At 47.5% G+C, this 18153-nt stretch overlaps 1 protein-coding gene across 2 annotated transcripts in view; it reads right to left on the reverse strand.

Moving 5' to 3' along the window:
* Window positions 1-18153, reverse strand: part of ucp2 (uncoupling protein 2) — a 51435-nt gene that overhangs the window by 28961 nt on the left and 4321 nt on the right. Inside the window, exons 1-2 of one of the 2 annotated variants that reach the window (XM_080197546.1) lie at window positions 3709-3864; window positions 2952-3104 (exon numbers count right to left, since the gene is read on the reverse strand). The gene's annotated coding sequence lies outside the window, so the exon portion shown is untranslated. Of the gene's footprint in view, window positions 1-2951; window positions 3105-3708; window positions 3865-18153 lie in introns of those variants that run through there. The other variant, XM_080197547.1, reaches the window with a different exon arrangement.

Genomic DNA, 18153 nt, shown 5'->3' on the forward strand with positions numbered 1-18153 from the left:
AGGGGGAAACAACATCTCATCATCTAGCCGGTCAAACCCGAGAATCCGACAAGTTTCAATAAGGTTGCCTCTCATTCTTCTAAACTCCGATGAGTTCAAACCCAAACTACTTAACCTCTCCTCACAAGAAAAATCTGGAAGGCTTTGGTTGCTTATATAATCCAGCATGGCACCAAGACTTGAAAAAAGAATCCAGCCCTTCGCACCCAGTGGATATTTCGATCCTGCCAAACTAAACAGCAATTTAAATGGTCCACCACATCCAGGGGGCATGGGGGTGCCACCAGAGGAAAACACACTGTGGTCGGTCCATAAAATCCTGTCCTTGTGTTTATTTACTATCTGCCACGTAATAAGAACATAAGAACATAAGAAATAGGAGCAGGAGTAGGCCATCTAGCCCTTCGAGCCTGCCCCGCCATTCAATAAGATCATGGCTGATCTGTCGTGGCTCAGTTCCACTTTCCCGCCCTCTCCCCATAACCCTTAATCCCCTCGCTTATCAAAAACCCATCAACCCGCGTCTTAAAAATATTTAGCGAGGCAGCCTCCACCACTTCAACGGGCAGAGAATTCCAGAGATTCACCACCCTTTGAGTGAAGAAGTTCCTCCTCAACTCCGTTCTAAACCACCTCCCCTTTATCTTGAGGCTGTGCCCCCTAGTCCTACTGTCTTTTTTGAGCGGGAAGAGTCTCTCCACCTCTATCCTATCCATCCCATTCATCATCTTATACGTCTCAATGAGATCTCCCCTCATTCTTCTAAACTCTAACGAGTACAAGCCTAGTTTATTCAGCCTCTCCTCATAGCTCAATCCCCTCAACTCCGGTATCAGCCTAGTAAACCTCCTCTGCACTCCCTCCAGGGCCAAAATATCCTTGCGCAGGTGCGGCGCCCAAAACTGCACACAGTACTCCAGCTGCGGCCTCACCAATGCCCTATACAGCTGCAGCAAGACCTCCCTACTTTTATATTCAATCCCCCTCGCTATGAAGGCCAGCATCCCATTCGCCTTCCTGACCACCTGCTGCACCTGCAAGCTGGGTTTTTGCGACTCATGCATGCCAAAACACTTTATAGTCAATGCAGCAGAGTCAGGATTACAATGTCGGAAACGCGTTTGGTAAGGTACCGCAAACAGCAAAATGACGATGGCTGGGCAATCTGGTTCTGTGATGTTGCTGGAGTGTTAGCCACGATACCAGGGATAACTCCTCTGCCCTTCTTGAAAAGAGTGCGGCAGGATGTTTTACATCCACCTGCGCAGGCAGACGGGGCCACATCTCTTCCAAAAGATGGTACCTCGACAACGCAACACTCCCTTAGTATAGGACACGAGAATGTCACCCTCACAAACACTTGCGCACAATTCCTAGAGTGGGACTTGAACCCGGAACCCGAATGAGGGGCAAGAATGCCGTCAACTGAGATACAACTGACAGTCGCTGTTATTGCCAGATTTGAACTCACGATGAGTCCAGTACTGTGACCACTGAACCAGCTTCCCTAGTCATTTCCCCAACATTCTAGGGTTACCATTGACCAGAAACTGTACTGGACTAGACGTACGAATACTGTGGATAGCACAGCAGATCAGGGGATAGGAATCCTGCAGCAAGTGACTCGCCTCCTGACTCCCCAAAGCCTGTCCACCATCAGGAGTGTGATGGAATACTCTTCACTTGTCTGGAAGAGTGCAGCTCCAAAAACACTCGAGAAGCTCAACACCATCCAGAACAAAGTAGCCCACTTGATTGCTATCCCTTCCACAAACATTCAGTCTCTCCACCACTGATGAACAGCGTGTACCATTTACAAGATGCACTGCAGGCACTCACCGAGGTTGCTTAAATAGCACCTTTCAAAACCATATCAACTTCCATCTATAAAGATAACAGCATGGCCTGCATGGTGGCAGTGGCTAGCACTGCGGCCTCACAGCACCAGGGGCCTGAGTTCGAATCCCAGCTTGGGTCACTGTCTGTGTGGAATTTGCACATTTTCCCTTGTCTGTGTGCGTTTCCTCCAGGTTTTCTCCCATAGGCCAAAGTGTGTGTGGGTTAGGTGGATTGGCCATGCTAAATTGCCCCTTAGTGTCAGAGGGACTGGCTAGGGTAGATGCATGGGGATAGAGCCTGGTGGGATTGTAGTTGGTGCAGACCCAAATGGCCTCCTTCTGCATTGTAGGATTCAATGATTTTAAGAGCAGCAGATACCTGGAAACACCTCCAAGCCATTTACTACCCTGACTTGGAAATGTGTCACTATTCCTTCACTGTCACTAGATGAAATCCTGGAACTCCCTCCTGAACAGCACTGTGGGTGTGCCTACACCTGCAGGGGTTCAAAAAGACAGCTCATCACCACCCTCTGAAGGGCAATTAAAAACAGGCAATAAATGCTGACCTGGCCAGCGAAGTCCCCATCCAGAGATGAATTTTTAAACATTTGCGGCACAAATTTCAAACTAAAACACAACTACAGGGAAATAGGACACATGTAAAAGTTAATTTTTTTTAAAAAAAAAGTGTCAGTCAGGCCTGAAGCAACGAGGAATATTTGGTACAGTGGATGAGGTTAATTCTAGGGTGATTCAGATAGCAGTGGATTATAACGATGGTGGGACTCTGGGTTAGATTGCTTAGCAACAGTTTCCGCCTACGACCACATTGCCTCCTTGCTGCATTACTGACGATCTGAGATGGCGGATGACGTACTGCTAACAGTACATTCTGTTCCCACTTCCCCGGAATAGGTGAGACAGTACCCGGCAGCTCAAAGCAGGGGAGGGGAGCAGATTGGAATGAGTCAGAGCAGGAAATCATCAGGCAGGAAGTAGGAGGAGTGAGTGATTGACACACACACACCTTCACACACACGGATGGTGTTAAAACTAGAAACTAGAAAAGGTTTGGAAGCCCCAGGCAGTAAGTGGTCTTAGGAAAGGTACCTGTTGTCAGAGCCAGTGTGCCAGGGTAGCTCAGAGAATCAGGATTCTCTAAAAGTATCCCGCGCGTTGAAGTTCTCTTTAACTAAGCTTTGGCTCTGCCGCTGTTCCATAGAAAGTTCAGAAATGAAACGCCGAATGATCATAATACAGGTTCTGCAACAAAAGGAAGATAAAACAGTTTAAACTCACTGCCGTTACTGAGTGCTATACAGAACAGAGACTGGTTACTGCTAACCATCAGTGTCTGAATTTAACAGTCCATCTTCAGTGTAACAATACAGGTTATTATTACTAACTAATTTTAACAGTTAATCTTCAGTGTAACACAATACAGACAGGCTCATTACTATTAACACTATATCTTCAGTGTAACAGTAAGTCTCACAACACCAGGTACATCCACATCAGTGTAACACAGTACAGGTTATTACTAACTAACTTTAACAGTGAGTCTTCAGTGTAACACAGTAGACAGGTCAGTTATTACTAATTTAACACTCCATCAGTTAAACAAAATGCATGAGCTTATTGGTTAAAATTTAACTTGTTTCAACAATTCATATGGAAGCAGTTAAAAGATAAATATAATCCCATCTATTCTGATTTCGAGTTAACTTAAATTTATAAATTAGAAACGCACAAGACAGGAATTGTGTTACCAGCGATTGTTTAAAAGATAACTTTATAAAGTCTTTAACCAAGTTGAAACAAAAGTTGCATACTGATGTTTCCTGGAATCACAGAATTGAAACATTACCTGGTAACTAAGTGAATTCTTTTCTTAACGAGATTAATACTGTATGGTTCTTTTTGCCGCTGTTTATGAGCTGGAGGCTTTACACCACTGTCTGTGTGGCTCCAACTTCGATCTGTGGTCTAGGCTGCCGGCTCCAGCCTTTCTCTCCCGCACAGCCTCTTAAATATTCAGCATCACAGCAAACCTCACTGATGTACAACAATAGAGGCGGGGCTCTTCACCCTGCATCCCTCCTACAATTGTGCAAAGACAGACTAACTGTTCCTCCTCCTCCTGCCCTTCCCAGCAGCTATATCGGCACCAGAGGTTGCGTTTCTAAGTTGCACCTTGTTACTTGTTTGTCCAAGTGTCACACCAGGGGTTATTACCAAATAAAGGCTTGTCTGTTGTGCTGAGCTGCTTCACACCAAGCTCCCTCACACAGGAGCGGTCTTGTGAGCAGCTGCAGTGTGTGAGGAATATTCTTGGGGCAGCAACGGGAAGAAAGAGATTGGGGATGCGGTTCAGTGGGAGCAGATGGAGGGACAAGGAGGCGTAAACAAGGGGGAAAAGGTGGGGGAAGAGGGGGATGGTGGGGTGCAGAGGGGGAGAGGGTGTAGAATGGGGCATAGAGGGAAAGGGTTTTGAGGGATGGGGCATCAATGTGGAGGGTGTGGAAAAGCAGGAGTTACCATGGGGAAGTTGGGCATTGAGGAAGATCTAGAGTGAGAGAGAGTATAGAGAGTGTGGCAGTAGCATAGAGGGGAAGGGGGTGCCATTAGGGGTGGGGAGGAGAGGGTGCAGTGGAGGGGGGACGGGGCGCAGTGGAGGGGGGGGACGGGGTGCAGTGGGGGGGAAAGGGGTGCAAGTGGGGGGAAGGGGGTGCAAGTGGGGGGGAAGGGGTGCAAGTGGGGGGGAAGGGGTGCAAGTGGGGGGGAAGGGGTGCAAGTGGGGGGGAAAGGGGTGCAAGTGGGGGAAAGGGGTGCAAGTGGGGGGGAAAGGGGTGCAAGTGGGGGGAAAGGGGTGCAGTGGGGGGGAAAGGGGTGCAAGTGGGGGGGAAGGGGTGCAAGTGGGGGGGAAGGGGTGCAAGTGGGGGAAAGGGGTGCAGTGGGGGGGAAAGGGGTGCAAGTGGGGGGAAAGGGGTGCAAGTGGGGGGAAAGGGGTGCAGTGGGGGGGGAAGGGGTGCAAGTGGGGGGAAAGGGGTGCAAGTGGGGGGAAAGGGGTGCAAGTGGGGGGAAAGGGGTGCAGTGGGGGGGAAAGGGGTGCAAGTGGGGGGAAGGGGTGCAATTGGGGGGAAAGGGGTGCAAGTGGGGGGGAAAGGGGTGCAAGTGGGGGGGAAGGGGGTGCAAGTGGGGGGAAGGGGGTGCAAGTGGGGGGGAAGGGGTGCAGTGGGGGGAAAGGGGTGCAAGTGGGGGGAAAGGGGTGCAAGTGGGGGGGAAAGGGGTGCAAGTGGGGGGAAAGGGGTGCAAGTGGGGACGAAGGGGGTGCAAGTGGGGGGAAGGGGTGCAGTGGGGGGGAAAGGGGTGCAGTGGGGGGAAGGGGTGCAAGTGGGGGGAAGGGGTGCAAGTGGGGGGAAAGGGGTGCAGTGGGGGGGAAAGGGGTGCAAGTGGGCGGGAAGGGGTGCAAGTGGGGACGAAGGGGGTGCAAGTGGGGGGGAAAGGGGTGCAAGTGGGGAGGAAGGGGTGCAAGTGGGGGGGAAAGGGGTGCAAGTGGGGACGAAGGGGGTGCAAGTGGGGGGAAGGGGTGCAAGTGGGGACGAAGGGGGTGCAAGTGGGGGGAAGGGGTGCAGTGGGGGGGAAAGGGGTGCAGTGGGGGGAAGGGGTGCAAGTGGGGGGAAGGGGTGCAAGTGGGGGGGAAGGGGTGCAAGTGGGGACGAAGGGGGTGCAAGTGGGGGGGAAAGGGGTGCAAGTGGGGAGGAAGGGGTGCAAGTGGGGGGAAAGGGGTGCAAGTGGGGGGAAAGGGGTGCAGTGGGGGGAAAGGGGTACTGTGGGGGGGGAACGGGTACTGTGGGGGGGACGGGTACTGTGGGGGGGAGTGCAGTGGGGGGAGGGAGTGCGGTGCAGGGAGGGAGAGGGGGTGTAGTGGGGGCATAAAGGGGGAGGGGATGTAGCAGAGGGAGTAGTGGGGAAGGGGAGGAGATGAAATGGAGATGAGGTGAGTGGGTTGCAGAGCTGGCAATAGGGGATACAGAGCGAGCGGCTGAGGGTGCAGAGTGGAGGGTGGTGGGATGATAATGTGGGGGATTGGGGATGGGAGTGCAGGATCAGAGTGGGGCTCAGATGGGGTTAGAGGGCAATGCAGAAGTAATAAAGGTCTAGAAAATGGGAGAGGATATTTGGTAGAGCAGGAAGAGGGGGTAAGGGAGGGAGAGATTGAGGAAGGGGGAGGGAGAGATTGAGGAAGGGGGAGGTAGAGCAGGGTGAAGGTGTGAGGAAGAGGGAGTTAGAGCAGGGTGAGGGGGTGGGGAGGAGGAGGTAGAGCAGGGTGAGGGAAGAGGGAGGTAGAGCAGGGTGAGGGGGTGGGAAGTGAAGGGGTGGGGAGGGGGAGGTAGAACAGGGTGAGGAGGTGGGGGAGGGGGAAGTACAGCAGGGGTGGAGGCATAGAGGGGGGTGGGGGTGTGGGGAGGTGGGTGAGGGGGTTGGGGAATGGGAGGTAGGTGAGGGAGTTGGGGAGTGCAAGGTAGAGCGGGGGGGTAGAAGAGGGTGGGGAGGGGTAGTTAGAGCTGGGTTTGGGGATGGGGAATATTAGAAGACAATCAATATTAAAGGTCCAAAAGTTGAGAATTGAGAGGCTGAACACTGACATCTAAACTCAGCCAGACTGGCGCTGGCCTGAGGGCTGGAAGCGGAGAAAGAACAGACAGATTGATTTTCTGTCTTTCATGGTAAATGTGCTTAATAGTCAGTTAAACACATTGAAAGTATTGTCACTGTTCTGTCAGAAGACACTGAACATTTTGCACACAGCAGGATTATTTTATGGCTTTGGTTGGAGGTTAAATGTGAGCTGGGGGCAAAAGGACAAACGATCCAACCCCAACTGACACCCAAACCTTTTCCAGACCCTAAACCCTTCATTAAATTGTCAGCATTGCCCAAATCCAAATCTTGCCTTGGCCGTTAACCCCACTCCTACCCCAACTTTAAAGACACTCTGTCCCCTAATCCAAAATCAACGTTCTCTCTTTCTAAACCCTGGGAGGGTTTCATTCAGAAAATTGGCATCTTGCAGAAATTCTCAAGGTTCCCATGTAGCTAAAAGCAAAATACTGCGGATGCTGGAATCTGAAACAAAAAAAGAAAATGCTGGAAAATCTCAGCAGGTCTGACAGCATCTGTGGAACGAAAGTAGAGCCAATGTTTTGAGCCTGGATGATCCTTCGTCAGAGCTGGGCAAAGGGTCATCCAGACTTGAAACATTGACTCTATTCTCTCTCCACAGATGCTGTCAGACCTGCTGAGATTTTATGGCATTTTCTGTTCTTGTTTATTGGTATAGCTATGCAGATTTAAGTTTGGGCACATGTAGAAACTGAGTTATTGTCAACAATGAGGAACAAGATCCTGGATTGAGGAACATTCATTGCTTTCCACAAAAAATCTAATGTACTATTACAAATAGGTGGGATACAGAGTTATTAGAATTCTGGTGAGAAATTTGGTAAATGACAATACAGAATCGTCTGAAATTGTTGCAATGAAACCATCACCTATTAAATGGAAATCTACAACTAACATTACATCATATAGAATCTATAGCAACTTGTATTTATGAAGTGCCGTTGGCAGAATAACACATCACAAGGTGCTTCAAGGGGGGTGTTACCAAATAAGGTTTGACACTGAGTCACAGGCCAGGTGGGGCCAAGTAACCAAAAACTTAATCAGAATGTGGGTTATAAGGAGTGTTACAATGTACGGGAGAGGGATAGAGAGGTCTAGGGAGGGAATTGCAAAGCTTGGGCACAAGGGAGCTGAAGGCAGGGCAATCAGAGGTGGAATGATTAAAGTTGAGGACCTATAAGAAGTCAGGACTCAAGCCCAGTTTTAGTCGGTTATAAGATTGGTTGAAGTTACAGGGTTATGGCTTTGGAAAGATTTGAAAACCAGTATGAGTATTTTAACACAGAGTTATTGTTGGACATTGAGACAATACCCCCATGTATCACAGCTTGGTGTGGCTCCTGCTCTGACCAAGAAACTACAACTGAAGCCCAGTCCATCACACAAACCAGCCTCCCATCCATTGACTCTGTCTAGACTTGCCACTGCCTCAGAAAAGCAGCCAGTGCAATCAAGGACCCCACACACCCTGGATATTCTCTCTTCCACCTTCTTCTGTCAGGAAAAAGATACATAAATCTGAGATCACATACCAAATGACTCAATAACAGCTTCTTCCTTGCTGCTAACAGACTTTTGAATGGACCTACCATATGTTAAGTTGATCTTTCTCTGCACCCTGTAACACTACATTCTGCACCCTCTCCTTTCCTTCTCCCCTATGTACTCTATGAATGGTATGCTTTGTCTGTATAATGCGCAAGAAACAATACTGTTCAATATATCCCAATACATGTGCTGCAAAGTTGAGTTGGTGAAATTGAAATTTGATGTTGATAAAAAAATTGTAAAAATGCTAGAGGGGTAAAACCATTGTAATATCCATTTAAAAGCTGCTGTTTTGTTTCAGTGCTTGGAGGTTTAAAATGCAAAGTACATCCAGAATCCAAGCTGAAACATTTGTATCGAAAAGTCAAAGCAGTAGTCTTGACAAGACAACCTTTTTTTTAAATTTTGCCCAGTCAATTTAAAGCTGGCACTCAGCTACCAGGAACCTATAACATTTGAATTTGATAGTGTTGACAAAATCAGACCAATCCCATGGTCGGAAAATTGATAGGTCATCACAGGTATAAAAGAGAGTGCAAATGGGAAAAACAGCAGATAGCAACTCCCACCTCTCAAGTCTGGAGAGGGAGAGAGCAGCTCTCCACCCTGCCAAATTCAAATACCTCCTAACAGAATGCACCATCTGGGAATCATAGAAACCCCACAGTGCAGAAAGACGCCATTCGGCCCATCGAGTCTGCACCAACCACAATCCCACCCCCTTATCCCTTCATATTTACCCGCTAATCCCTCTAACCTACGCATTCAGGACACTATGGGACAATTTTAGCATGGCCAATCAACCTAACATGCACACCTTTGGATTGTGGGAGGAAACTGGAGCACCCGGAGGAAACTCATGCAGACAAGAGGAGAATGTGCAAACTCCACACAGACAATGTCCCAAGCCGGGAATCGAACCCAAGTCTCTGGAACCGTGAAGCAGCAGTGCTGACCACTGTCCTACCGTGCCTCCCTAACCAGCAAAAGGTATCAAATCAGGAGGAACTTACAGACAGAAAAACCAACTGAGAAACTCCAGTAGATTCTGAAATACACAAAACCTGGTTGTATATTTTTCAAGGGACTAACTTCTTTTTTTGTTAATAAATGGGCATTGCGTTTATTTGAACAGCATTCCAGTGTAATCTAATTTATTCAGTATGTTATTTGTTTAGTTAAAGTTCCCTGTTAAACAAATAAATTGTTAAGTGTTCATTGTAAAGTGAGTGTCAGGTATTTAGTTAACCATTAAACATTCCTGAAGGGCGGTTCACCTTCCCACACACTTTTAACAGATTACAAGGTGAAGGATTCCTCTTTTGGGGATTCTGCGTTACATTCTCAAAAAGGGGGGGGGGGGCAACCTCTGCATCATAACACATGTGACAACAATAAAATCAATGGAACTCACAGCACAAACACAGGTATAAACAGCTTTATGCAAATGTTTAAGAGAAGCCTTCCCTCACTGTCCAACCCATTTCCCAAGTCTCTCTACCCCCTCCCTTTATGTGTTGCCACTGATTATAATCTGCCACCCTTTCTCAATGAATCAATATTTCTCCATATAGAACAATATTTGGAAGGTGGTGAAGATAGGGAACCTTGAGGACCATCACAAAGAGTGGCCTGGTAGCACTACTATTGACCAAACTACCCCTGTCAGAATGGACAATGCAGAAGGTGGTGAAAGAACCAATGAGAAAAACATATCAACATTTCCCTCACCAAGTTATCCGACATAGACACCTAAATTTGATGGTTGACTCTAAACAGGAAGTTAGCTTTGGATGCAGTGTTTGGGGCAACAGTTAAGGCTCAAAGTGTTATTATTGTAACATTATGGTTACTGTTACAGTTAGGGTCTTTGTGCTTGGATCTGCATTAAGGGTTGGGCTCGTGTTGAAGTCGAGAGATTTGTGGTTTTCTGGTTAGTGATGTTAATCCATCTAACCGACAGATCTTCAGGTACTAATGGGCAATTCAGCATGGCTCCTCCATCTAAACTGCACATCTTTGGACTATTGAAGGAAACTGGAGGGAACTGATGCAGACATGGGGAGAATGTGCAAATTCCACACAGACAGTGATCCAAGGCTCAAATCGAACCTGGGTTCCTGGCACTGTGAGGCAGCAGTGCTAACCACTGTGCTACCTTGTCTTGCTTTAACTATCAACAGTCTCTCCTCTTTCAGAAAGTCAGGAATCGGAGTGTTTGTGGACCAGTCTGGAGTATTCACCACAGTTCAGAATTTTTTGATAATATGGTTTACTCCTGATGGGCCACAGATCTTAGAGGGGTGGGGGGAGGGAAGCGGCCAGCAATGTCCAAGGGTGGGGAGAGGCTGGTGACCGGAGGCCAGCAACTGGGGGGTGGCATGTCAACTGATCTCCAACTATACTGAGAGATCGGTGCATGCTGTCTGATGCTGGTCTTTTGAGTGGGTTTAAGCCCTGCCACCCCTCCCAACCCCCGCCACCTGGCGTGAATCAGTCTCCGTGTTGCACAGAGTGCTGTAAATTCATTTTACTGAGCTCACCCAAAAAACGATGGGAGAACCTCCCGTTTTTACTGCCTGATGGACACTTAGAATATTTTGGGGAAAATCACACACTGTGTCTGCCAAATCTTCGCCCACTCACTTAACCTAAATATATCCCTTTGCAGATTCCTTATGTCTCCTTCATAACTTACTTTCCTCTATACTTTTGTATCATCAGTAAATTTAGCAACCATTCATTTTATCCCTTCATCCAAGTCTTTGATGTAGGTTGTACATAGATGAGGGCCCAACACTGATCACTGTGGCACTTCATTTGTCACATCTTGTCAACTGGAAAATGACCCATTATCCCTACCTTCTACTTCTTGTTAGCTTACCAATCTGCTATCTATGCAAATATGTCACGCCTACATCATAAGTTACCTTTGATGTGGCACATTGTCAAGGCCCAAACCTCTGTGATATCCTACTAAACCTTCTCCAGTTCTCTACCCCAGTTTCTTCCTGTGAGACCTATAGCCCCTCAGGGTTCCCAATGAAACCCATGAGACATTTTGTTGACCGTTGCTCATACCCAAGGTTGCCAGATTCCACTAATTTCAGTCAGTGTTGTTTTTTCTATGGCTGAAATGTAAAGCCAAGGGCATGTGAAATGAGGTGTATGCTGATTGCTCACAACATTGACTGTGAGAGCCGTGCGCTGTCTCTGCATCCAATCAAAGCATATTTATTTCATTTTTACCATTTGAAATTGATAACGGCTCTATAAATATATGTATGATTAAACATTTTCTGCAACACGTTATGAAATATTCAGCGTGTATTAAATTTATTCATGGGGTCACGGTTAGTGAACAAGCCTGATTTCAGTCTTGTGGCCCACTACGATGAAGGAGGACCCCTCATGCCGCTCACTCACTAGCTGAGGTTGCCTATCAGTGCTCTAAAAGCCACCTCTTTGATCAAGCATTTAACCATCTGCCCTAATAGCTGCTTGGCCTATTTTCATTCGCCCCCGCCCTAGTGGCATTGGCAAACGAGGGCTGAACTATGCCATGGACACCACCTAGCACCTACCCACCCCCATCATGGTGGGTAGATGAGGGGTGGGTCCATATGCCTGTGGGCCAAGTGATGCCCTTAACTGGGCAATCGATGCCATTTAAGGGCACCATCCTGTGATTTAACCCCAAGCATCCAGACTGGCAGATTTTACCACGTGGGCTGGGAGTGGGCAAGAGGGAGGTTGCCTCTTCCCATCGAAGGACACCCTCCCTCGGCCTGCACCCTCTTTGCTGCAGTACCAGCAGTGACCACAGCTCCCAGTGGCACTGCTGGTAACGGAGAGCTGAAGTCTCTGTTTGGCCAGCAGCTCTGACGCAGGACTCCCTGCTGCTGAGGGGTAGATGCCCCGCCTCAAGCAATTAGCTGCAGAGTAATCCCAGAATGGGTCACCCCCACCTTCCGGCCCCAGACTTTACACGTGGGGCAGGGAACACCATCCCCAATGCAAAATCTAGCCCCAGCTTGTAGCTCAGTGTCAAATTTTCTTTTAAAATGCTCTGAGTAGCACTTTTGTTTTAATATGATAAAGGTACCACAAGATGTGGTTGTTAATCAATCCTTTACCTGTGCTGCTACACAACCAGTTCCCCCTTACACATGCACAATGTTAGATTTCTCCACAAATGACAAGTTAAAAGGGGAAAATGTTCAATATAAACAGCAACCTCTGAAATTTAAATGAATGTTTTCAAATAGACAGCCTGGGCAGATTTTGACCCTCTGATGTGAATGAGCACAGAAACACCATCCTTCCCTCAGGCCCCTCTCCCAGTGATAGGATGGGGGTCAGCAGCTCACCCAGGAACTGTAGGTAGCCAATTCTGATGGCCTGACAGGTTGACTGGAATTTTGCTGTCAGCCTACAGACATCCTGAAGCATCAAGTAGCCACTCACCTGGGGGCCCAGGGCTCCACGCAGGCCCTCCCTACACTCCTGGTCTTGTGTAGATACAACCACAGGCTGCCCTTTGGAGGACTTTCCCCTTTTCAAAGGTGGCCTGGCTGCTGAAGACAATTGGACATGTAAAAGATGGAGAGAGGGTGTCCTCTCTCTCTTTTCTCGGAACTGCAGGCTGCTGGCCCTCCAGCTTTGGGAGCAGGCCTGCTGACCTTGTTGGAGAGCAAGTCTGCCCTCTGGACATCAGTTGGCCAATTTAGGGAGATCACAGGCAGGGAACTGTTCCCCAGTGTGGTGTCAGGATCCTGACTCAAAACTCAGCCCCCTCAGCCAGAATGAAAGCAGAAGGAGCCTCTTTATAGGACTGACCAATATAGAGAAGAGTGAAGACATGGCAAGTGCACAAATATTAGAACTATTGTTGTTTTAATATTCATAGAAAACCATCATCAAACCAAATTCAGATAGAATTCCTGCTTGCCCAAATTAGAGTGCACACTTTCTCCCTGGAATTTTAACTAGGTGGCACAGTGGTTAGCACTGCAGCCTCACAGCGTCAGAGGCCAGGGTTCAATTCCTGGCTCAGGTCACTGTCTGTGTGGAATCTGCATGTCGAACCCGTGTCTGCGTGGGTTTCCTCTGGGTGCTCCGGTTTCGTCCCACAGTCTGAAAGACGTACAGGTTAGGTGCATTGGTCATGCTAAATTCTCCCTCTGTGGACCTGAACAGGCGCCACAGTGTGGCAACTAGGGGATTTTCACAGCAACTTCATTGCAGTGTTAAGGTAAACCTATTGTGACACTAATAACTAAACTTTTAAACTTTACTGCTTGGGTGTATATTGGCTGCAACATTTCCCATATTGCAGAGACTATGCCTCAAAATTACTTTGTTGACTATAAAAGTACTTTGGCACATTCTGAGGTTTAAAAAGACGCTATATAAATGTAAGTCTTTCTTTCTTTCCTAACCTTCTTTTGATAGGCAGGTTTTGGAGACATGGGCTAGAATTCTCCGGCCTTTCATGCCCCACTGGTGACGATGGAGACAGTCCCCCTGATCCCATCACCTGCTTTGCTGCAGTACCAGCAGTGACCACAGCTCCCAGTGGCACTGCTGGTACTGGAGAGCTGAAGAATTTGGCACTCAGCTCAATCTCCAATCACTGCAGTGGGACCAGTGAATCCCACTGGTGTGAACAGCCAGAAAACTCCAGCCACCTTCCCGATCTACCTACAGAAAGATGGCTGGTCTTTAAAGTTTATTTATTAGTGTAACAGAAAAGCTTACATTAACACTACAATGAAGTTACTGTGAAAATCCGCTAGTTGCCACACTCTGGCACCTTTTGGGTCGATGCCCCTAACCAGTACACCGTTCTGTCTGTGGGAAGAAACCAGAGCACCCGGAGGAAACCCATGCAAACATGGCGAGAACATGCAAACTCCACACTGAGAGTGACCCAAGCCAGGAATCGAACCTGCATGCCTGGCACTGTGAGGTAGCAGTGCTAACCACTGTGCCACCCCAATTGTTCCCAGTTAGACAATTGATCAAGGCGGATTCAAGCCTTGCTAATTTTACCAGCAGCACACCACACTGTGAGTGAAGTTGTACCTTCCTCTTGACCCAACTATTGATTATACCCCATTAAATAATACTCCCATCAGCTGGAGTTGGAGAGCCTCAGCTGTTTGCCTATGTTCCAGTCTTGACGTTTCAAACCGTGCCTCCTATCAGCAACCGACCTACAATGTCCCAAGTTCCATCAATGAATCAACATCTCTTTCTTCAGCATGATGGAAGGACATATACGGGGGGGGGGTATGGGAGTGTCCAACACATACCAGCCGCATTGATTGTCTCAGTATCTAAATCCAGCACTGCATGTCACACTTACTCAGGAACTGTTTAATCCATCAAATATTAGCACAAGGCCATTGTGAGATTGGTTTCCCTCAGGCCTGTCGGTGCCTGGTCAGTTTAGAGTGGAACCCGCTCTCTTTATAATGATCTCTGCTCTTTTTTTTGGTCACAAACTTCTCAGAACTTTGTCCTTGGATTTGTGCACTGACCAGAGGAAGCCCCTTTGTGGAATGTTCATAATCTTCCACAAGCTTAACCTGCACTGGAACTCTGCTGCTCCTGAAAGAAGTGGCACAGTGGTTAGCATCACTACCTCACACCGCCAGGGACCTGGGTTCAAATCCTGGCTTGGGCCACTGTCTGTGTGGAGCTTGCAAGTCCTCCCCATCTCTGTGTGGGTTTCCTCCAGCTGCTCTGATTTCCTCCCATACTCCAAAGACGTGTGTGTTAGATGGATTGGCCAGGCCTCTTTGGGCCCAATTGCACCATTTTGACTCTAAGTGCTGAATCTGGGAGTGTTCCAGATCCAACATTTAGACATGTTCTCTGACACCCCCACATGCACCCTGCCTGAAAAAATAGCAGCAATTCTGAATCGTGCCGCACAAGCCTGTGGGCAGGGCTTATCACACCCGAAGCGCTGCTGCTCTAATTGGAGCTTTGAACTGCGCATGCGCAAAAAATAAAATAGAAAAACACTCCCCTGCCACATCACTCCCAGGCTGGATAATGCCTCCCCCTGACCCCCACATGACCCCACCCCCTGCCATCTAGACCGATCATGGCCCCCGCCCCCACTTCTCCCCACCAATTGCACGCAGAGTGACAGTGGATTCCCCCTCCCCCCACCACCAGAGAACGACCTGACCCACCTCCCTCCCCCTCCACCAATCAGACTCAGAGAACTTATCTCCTCAGAAGCTGGAATGCCCGAATCAGACCTTTGTGGGCCATATCTGTTTTGCACTGAATCTGGACAGGCGAATGCGGTGATAAAGGGGGCAATGTCAGTAAGATTTGGCATCCAGTCCATTACGTCAATTTAAATACATGCAAATGCATTTAAATTAATGTTGCACCCATTTCGGGTGTGGTCCCAATCGTAGCCATTTTAGGCGCTTGGTAAAGGGGGAACAGGCCTGGAGCCAGTCGTGGATCGCGCTACTCAGCTCATGCCCGACTTCATTAAGTTGGTTTGTTCTCACTGGAGTGACGGAGGTTGAGGGGCGATCTGATAGAAATCTACAAGATTATGAGAGGCATGGACAGAGTGGATAGTCAGAAGATTTTTCCCCAGAGTGGAAGAGTCGATTACAAGGGGGCATAGGTTTAAGGTATGAGGGGCAAAGTTTAAAGGAAATGTATAAGGCAGATTTTTTACACAGAGAGTAGTTGGTGTCTGGAACTCATTGCTGGGGTGGTAGTGGAAGTAGATAGGATAATAACTTTTAAGGGGCATCTTGACAAGTACATGAAACCAGCAAAAGGTCACCAAAATGTCAATAAAAGTGGGAAAATCAGTATGAGAGAACATCAGCCAAAAATATGAAAATAGATTGTAAGAACTTGTACACATATATCAAAAAGGATAGGATTTAAGGTAAACATTAGTTCCTTAGAGGCAGAGACAAGAGAATGTTTGCAAAGTTTTAAGTTCATGTGTTAGTGTCACAAGTAGGCTTACATTAACATTGCAATGAAGTTACTGTGAAAATCCCCTAGTCGCCACACTCTGGTGCTTGTTCGGGTACACTGAGTGAGAATTTAACATGGCCAATGAACCTGACCCAGCACATCTTTTGAATTATCATGTGGAATGAGAAAATAGTAGAGATGCTGAACTAATAGTTTGTACTTGTCTTCATAGTAGAAGACACAATTAGATACCAGAAATACCAGACCAAGCGTTTCTGTAATATAATTAATAGCAGCAGAGAAAAAATATTTGAACAGTTTAAGAGACCAAAAAGCTGACCAATCTTCAGGGTCAGAGGGTCAACACCCAAAAGGTATTTGCAGAGAGAAGAGCTGAACTGATTATGATTTTCCATAATTCCCTGGAATCTAGTATGGTTCCAATGGTTTGGAAGTTATCAAACCAAAATCTGCTATTCAAGAAAGGAGGGAGAGTGGAATCAGGGAACTTCTGGCACAACTGCACTCGAGTCCTCGGGATTGACACCTGGTATTGAACCCCTTGGCTATATGCTCCCACCACACCTTTCGACCATGAATCTGGAGGTCTCCCAGTCCCCTGTGAGTACAGGACATCTCTACTGCTTTTAACTAGCTTTAAGGAATGCTGGATCTTGCTACTTTGGCCCCTTTGCATCCTTTTAATTAAATATTCCAGAAATACTGAGAGCTTTCGACAAGTGATGTTGCAGAACTCCTGAAGACCAAATAAATCTTTACAGAAAAAAAATAACTGAAATGTTATGAGAACTTGGCAGGAGAGCTTCTGCTGAAGATTACGGCGTATTTTAATTCTAAATCAGAAATAGGTAACGTTTAAATTATTGCAAATTTTTAAAAAATGAAACTGCTAATCCACAATTATTTCCTGTTCCCCAGATCAGATGCCAATAATTCTGCAAACAGCATTCTGCAACTTCTACACGCTATTATGTATCTTATAAAAATTACAGACTTCAGTTGCAAGTACCCAAGTATAAATGCATACAGATTTAAATAAAGTTAGATCATAATTATGAATTGTTAATTACATTAATGTTTAGGGTACTAGTACTAGTAGGTTCTAGTACTACTACTAGAAATAGTAGTAAAATCTCTGCTACCTCTTATATTAGTAGTCCTAAATTTGCAAAGCTCTGGAAAGAGATGAGGTGGTTTTTGGCGAGGTTCATCCTGAGCTGCTCCGTGACACAGGACTCTGCTCTATGGGCTGTTTCTGTTCCCAGGGACACATAAGAACGTAAGAACATAAGAAATAGGAGCAGGAGTAGGCCATCTAGCCCTTCGAGCCTGCCCTGCCATTCAATAAGATCATGGCTGATCTGTCGTGGCTCAGTTCCACATTCCCGCCCTCTCCCCATAAACCCTAATCCCCTCGCTTATCAAAAACCCATCAACCCGCTTCTTAAAAATATTTAGCGAGGTAGCCTCCACCACTTCAACGGGCAGAGAATTCCAGAGATTCACCACTCTTTGAGTGAAGAAGTTCTTCCTCAACTCCGTTCTAAACCGCCCCCCCTTTATCTTGAGGCTGTGTCCCCTAGTCCTACTGTCCTTTCTGAGCGGGAAGAGCCTCTCCACCTCTATCTTATCCATCCCATTCATCATCTTATACGTCTCAATGAGATCTCCCCTCATTCTTCTAAACTCCAACGAATACAAGCCTAGTTTATTCAGCCTCTCCTCATAGCTCAACCCCCTCAACTCCGGCATCAGCCTAGTAAACCTCCTCTGCACTCCCTCCAAGGCCAAAATATCCTTGCGTAAGTACGGCGCCCAAAACTGCACACAGTACTCCAGCTGCGGCCTCACCAATGCCCTATATAGCCTCAGCAAGACCTCCCTACTTTTATATTCAATCCCCCTCGCTATGAAGGCCAGCATCCCATTCGCCTTCCTGATCACCTGCTGCACCTGCAAGCTGGGTTTTTGCGACTCATGCACAAGGACCCCGAGGTCCCTCTGCACCGTCGCCTACTGCAGTTTTTCTCCACGTAAGTAATAATCCTTCCTACCATTATTCCTACCAAAGTGGACCACCTCA

This window comes from Carcharhinus amblyrhynchos, chromosome 10 (genome assembly GCF_965287045.1).
Source record: "Carcharhinus amblyrhynchos chromosome 10, sCarAmb.v2.hapA, whole genome shotgun sequence".
In the NCBI taxonomy this organism is placed as follows: domain Eukaryota; kingdom Metazoa; phylum Chordata; class Chondrichthyes; order Carcharhiniformes; family Carcharhinidae; genus Carcharhinus; species Carcharhinus amblyrhynchos.